This window comes from Ailuropoda melanoleuca, chromosome 6 (assembly GCF_002007445.2).
Source record: "Ailuropoda melanoleuca isolate Jingjing chromosome 6, ASM200744v2, whole genome shotgun sequence".
Taxonomy (NCBI): Eukaryota; Metazoa; Chordata; class Mammalia; order Carnivora; family Ursidae; genus Ailuropoda; species Ailuropoda melanoleuca.
In genome coordinates, this window is record NC_048223.1 from 35,657,005 (window position 1) to 35,663,004 (window position 6,000).

General features: G+C 51.0%; 1 protein-coding gene across 4 annotated transcripts in view; it reads right to left on the bottom strand.

The window, feature by feature from the left end:
- Nucleotides 1-5,347, bottom strand: part of MYRIP (myosin VIIA and Rab interacting protein) — a 361,216-nt gene extending 355,869 nt beyond the window's left edge. For 3 of the 4 annotated variants that reach the window (XM_019807381.2, XM_019807380.2, XM_019807379.2), the window contains exon 1: nt 5,044-5,347. The gene's annotated coding sequence lies outside the window, so the exon portion shown is untranslated. Of the gene's footprint in view, nt 1-4,671; nt 4,824-5,043 lie in introns of those variants that run through there. The other variant, XM_002926609.4, reaches the window with a different exon arrangement.
- Between the last annotated feature and the right edge of the window lie 653 nt (nt 5,348-6,000).

The window sequence follows — 6,000 nt, forward strand, 5'->3', positions numbered from 1 at the left end:
AGAAACTGGTATATGACAGAGATGGCAAAAAATTAAGTAAGAAAATAGGTAACTATTCATTAAATGATAATGGGAGAAGAGGTTTTCAGTATGGAAAACAATCAGATCCCTGCCTCACACACACAACACAGAAATATAAATTTCAGATGAGTTCAAAGATTTGAAAGTTTTATGTAGTAAAAGAATCACATTGTACAGAAAAGAAACTTTGAAAACCAAAACATATTTTTTAACAATCTGCAAGGGTGGGGTGCCTGGCTGGCTCAGTCATGAGAACATGTGACTTTTGATTTTGGGTTGTGAGTTCAAGCCCCACAATGGGTATAGAGTTTGCTTAAAAATAAAATCTTTAAAAAACAAACAAACAAAAAACCTCTACAGGAAATCCAAAGTAAAAGAACAGTAAAACACATTCCATGCTTATTAGGTGAATCAAAATTAAAACATCTGATGGCACAACGATATGTGGATACAAGCAACTTCAATACAGTGCAAGTAGGAGTATATAAAGTGGCCCAACCTCTACAGAGGGCCATTTGCAAAACCCAGTAACAGATAGAGGTTGATGTAAGCACATCCTCCTACCCAGTTATTCAACTTCTGGGGACATAAATCCTAGACACACATATATTTGTACAAGACCTTATCAAGGATATTCCCTGCAACATCTTTCATAATGGCAAAAGGTAAAAACATCCTTTTTGTCCATCAATGAGCAATATTTAAACTCTGGTATACCAAACAAGGAAATAATATGTTAAAATGTATCAACTAAACTTATAATTATCAACATGTTATCAACATATGTTTAAAAAACAATGTTGGTGAAAAAAAAGCAAATTACAAAAACAAATAACAGACCTCCATTTACATAAAAATTTTTAGATTATTTTTTATTATATAATGTTAGTCACCATACAGTACATCCCCGGTTTCCGATGTAAAGTTCGATGCTTCATTAGTTGTGTATAACACCCAGTGCACCACATTTACATAAAATTTTAAACATAAAATCAGACTACACAAGCCTGTAGGCGCACACTCAGTCCCAATGTTGCAGGTTGCATAGACTCAACCCCAAGCTAGCATTCTTCACAGTGTGGATTTCCCTCGTGCTCAGCAGGGAAGTTTCTACTTAAAGGCAACCCTATACTTAGCCTTAAGAACCTACTACATGGAAGGCGCTCTACCAGGCGCCAGGGAAGACGGAAGAAGAATTGTGCGAGGCTCCTCTCACCCCGCACAAGGGCGTGCAACTCAGCTGGGGAAGTCTTCTGCGAGACGTGGCTCTCAGTCCTTGCTCTGACTCACACAATGGGGAACTCAGAAAGAGTGCTTCCAGGCCCAGTTCCTCCATCTAGAAAATGAGAGAGCCATCCCCCTGCTGTGATGAGGATTGACTGAATACATATATATACATATATATATATATATATATGGTCCAGCACACGGCAAATATTCAGCACTCTTAGCAACCACAGGCTGGCAGCCAGCACAAAAATACAATCTTCGAAGCAGCACCGCGGTCACACCGACAGTAAAAAGAAAAGGCACTGGATGGGTCTGCTTGGCCCTCTTCACAGCTGGATACACAGCCCCCACTCTGGGGTCCCCCCTCAGGACGTGGTCCCCGCCTTGTGGAACACAGAGGGCACTTCATCGGGCAGCAGTTTGGCTACACTCGTGCCTATTTCTTCTTCCGAGTTCACCCACGGACACTGCTCGGTAAAAATAGCCACCTGCCTCAGGAAGGAGAACTCCTCTCACACCTTTGCGGGAATTCTGGGGTGAAATGAGACCAAGATAAGCACAACACACCTGAGCTAGCTTCTCAGTCGACCCTCTTAAAATTCCAAGGACATGCCACAGTTCCATACTACCAAAGAGAGGGCAACCGCGTCTCAGCTCCACCTCTCCTGCATACACGTGCCTCCAACCCATAAGCCACCCTCCTGAAAAGCTGGGACAGGGTTCCCATGGACTTAGCGTAGCAGGTACCGGAGGGCAGGCCTCCCTGCCAAACACTGGAAAAACCACAGTGTTTGGAAATCATTTCTGGAGATGCTGAACTGTTGGATTTTATTCCTGGGACTCCTTCCTGGGGGCTTGGGAAAGAATGCTGGGTATTGCGGTTCTCCAGCCAACGTGGCGCCACCATGTGGCAACAGCACAAACAGCTTGTAAGTCACTCAGCCTTGACGTTCTGTGATCCCCTACCAATTTTAAAATTTTGGGAAATTCAAACATTCCCATTTTTATGTTTCAAATGAGAATTCATTCATATTTTTAATTTATATTTTATCATGACACTATTTCAGGCTTGCATTTTTCAAATACACTCTGTGAATAAACCGGCTTCAATTTATCATTATCAGCCTGTTGTGTCTGGGGTCTGGCTTGTTTCACCGCCCAAGAACCTACTGGGGGGAGGGGAGGAGATAACCAGTTGAGACTCCACCTAGATCCTAACGCCAAATTCTCCCCTCTAGATTTCTGGACTGGCTTAGGTATAATCCCTTTGGTTTGCATACATTAAAAGAGGAGGTAGAAAATTATCAAGCAGTTTCATTTTAGCTTTGAAACTAAACTGGTTAAATAAATAATAATAGGAATAAAAGTCACCTGACAAAACAAAGCAAGATGATGGTTACCCTTGGGGGACAGGACCTATAGAGGACACGGGGAGACTGGGAATATTCTAGGTCTTAATCTGTGCACTGGTTACACAGGGATGTTCAGTTTGTGAAAATCCAGAGTGTACACTTCAGATCTTTGCCATTTTCTGTGATTATGTCATAGCTTAATATAATATTAAAACAAAGTCACTAAGTTCTGACCAGTCTTCCCGCTTTAACTTGTGTTTGGGACAAAAGGCTGTGTAGACACAATATGAACCAAGAACAGGGGATGCCCATTTCTCTCTGAGGTATTTCAGTCTGTGCCAATTGATTTCTCCAAAGGCCAAAGCCGCAGATGAGCTCTCCTTCTGCCCCTCTGGGCAGGCAGGAAGGAGACAGGACAGAATCTATACCACTATTAGTTTACATTGCTGGGCCTGGCTAACACTTCACTTTTCCAAAAATGAGCAGACTCTGGATCGGACAACTGCACTTCCCCTTCCACAAGAAACCAAGGCCACAAAGAGATACACAGGTCTCCAAAGTGACACTTCAGCTCCACAGAGACAATCAACCGCTCCGCCCCCGGCCACACAAACACACACACACACACACACACACAGTGTCTCACCACCAGGAGAGACAGCCCTAACCCCACAGAGACAGCTAGCTTCCAGCCTACACACCACAGATGGGGCAGGGCTCATTGTGAGCCCTGTCCATTGTGGCTACCCATGGACAGGTAAGGAACATCAACTGGAAGATGAAATGTAGTATTCTCAAAGTCTTACCAAACTAAATTTCTCTGGAAAGACTTTTAGATCTAATAAGTTCCCAGAGAATGCTGTAAAAAAAACTCTTGAAATCACCTGCACTTCTACCCACAGCTCAGATCATCTGGAACGATCTTCCTTCTACTTTCTACCTCTACCATGTCCCCTGAACCCTAACTGCCTTGGGAAGACTAAACAACAGGGATTATTCTGCTTTATAGATTAAAAAAAAAAACTGAGGCTCAGGGGCACCTGGCTGGCTCAGTCCAGTAGAGCACTGGACTCTTGATCTTGGGGTCCTGAGTTCAAGCCCCACGTTGGGCATAGAGATTACTTATTAAAAAAAAAAAAAAGGTGAGGCTCAAAGATGTTTGTCAGACATCACAAAACTACCCAAGTAGCCATCTGATCACCGAGTTAGGGCAACGTAGCCTGAGTTGGAGGGACAGAGTAAGAATGTCAAAAGAGGAGAGGTGACTGTCCCCAGCCCAAAGCTCTGAGAACCACCCACAGCCCCACAGGAGCCGCCTCAAAGGAGCTGGAGTAAACTATTCACATCCAGCAACAGCTACACATTTTGCGACTGGACTCCACCCTCCCCAGGGAAAGTGTAACAAACGCAGATCTGGCGGCAGAGAGTAGGGGGGCAGGAATGAAGCCAGACTCAAGGCATTTTCTTAGAGCAGATGAGAGCCAATGTTGGCTAAGCCAACAGCAGAGCGTACCAGCTTCTCTTACGAAGTCCCTGGGCCCAAACTGGTGTGTAGAGTCTCTCCCATACTTATCCTCGGGGATAGGGCTTATTTGGGAGAAGGAAACGGAGCAGGGTGGATCTAAGATCAGGCACCTAGCAAATTCCCCTATCCTGCCAAGATGTTAGCAATTAAATGACTGAGAATGGAGGGGATGCTGCAAATGCAGCAGGTCCAGGGGTCCCCGCCGCGGAAGCCCTTGGCTCCACGCTCACCCCAAAGGTCGCCCGCGGACACCCCCAAACCTCGGCAGGGTCCCTTGGGATCGGCTCCCGACTTCTCCAAATCCGGCGAAGTTGGAGGGAAGGAATTACGAAAAGGAGACAGGGATGAAGCTGAAGTGACCATCCATCCGCAACAGCGCGCCCCTACCCAAGCAGTCCGCGGACCTGGCCAGATACGACCCATTAGGGTTCTTACTCCGCGCACGGGCCATGACCTTGAGCGAATCCCTGATTAGCCCCATTTTACAGAAATTAAGAGTCCGAAAGAGTCAAGTCCGCCGCGCTGCTTCTACGGGGTGCTTACCCGGTGGTTCCAGGCGCCCCGCGGGTGCGCCCGCAGCGTAGTAGGTGCGCGGTGAACCGCAGCCCAGGAGCTACGTGGCCAGTGGGGAACGCCAAACGCGAGGGAAACGCAGAGGCGGGCTCTGGCCCCGGCCAAGGGAGAAAGGGGCGGTTCCGACTCTGCGACGATCCTCCAGCAAGTTCAACTGCTCCCACCCCCTTCCCCCAGCCCCTCCGCAGAGGCAGACTGGCTGTGCCCGGGGGGCCTGGCTCAGAACTCGCACGGGTGTGGGGGGACGTGAGACACCTCCACACACCCACCCACCCCCGAAGTTGCGGCAACGCAAGCTGGAGAGTGGCGCAAAGCCGCTGGTGGGGAGGGGACGGTACTCACGGGGGATGGCCGGGCTGGAGCAGGTCCGTGGCCGGGGTCATCGATGGCGGCCGCGCTCAGGCCACCGCGCCTCAGGACGCCTGGGGCACCTGCCGCAGCAGCGGGGCGCGTGGATGAGGGAGCAGCGAGGCAGGGGCGCGGGTCGGTGGGCGCGCCGGATCTGAGCTACAGCGCCACGGGGGCTCGGCCGCCAGAACCGCAGCCGCAGCGGGAGCCCGGGAGCGGGCAGGAGGCGGGAGCGCGGCGGTGGCAGCGGCTGCGAGGGAGGCGCCCGCGCCGCAGGCAGCGGGGGCCAGGCNCCTCCGGGCCGGTTCCTCGGAAGCTCCCCCGGCGCGCGGGCGGCAAGCGCCGGGAGGGGCTGGGCGCATCGGGAGGAGGCGGGGCTGGGGCTGCGCGCGCCCGGGGCGGGGACCCGCGCCCCTTTCTGGGCTCTTCCCAGCGGCGCAGTGCAGTGCTGGGGCCGCGGCCCGGGAGCCCCCAGGCGAGACCTCAGGTCACTCCTATCTTTGAAGTAAGGTTTTCCTGTACCCTGCCCCTGAGCCCGAGGGTCCGGGACCCTCCCCGACCGCGGAGTGACGCGTCACCCGACTCCGGAGTCGGCCTGGCTTTACCAGTGCGGCCGCTCGCCCTCCGGAGTGTGGGCGCGCTCCCTCCCGAGCCTCACCAAAGCAGGTGTGGCGCTTCTCCAAAGACAGCTCTTCTTCACTTCACAGTCCCTAGGTATTTAAAGTCACCGTGGTGACCCCTGCCCTGATCTGGAGTCCTTTCATTCTGTCAGGAACTGACTGTGCTAGCGACGCTCAGTCGTTCAACACTGGCTTTGCGCTGGGCTCAGGGTCTGTCCCAGGCTACTGCGCGCCCAAACCTCCGAAGCCCCCATCGCTGCCGCACCAGCGGGTTAGTGAGCCCGCGCTGCCGGAAGGACGCCGTAAGACTGCGGCAAGTGAGGGGCACGTT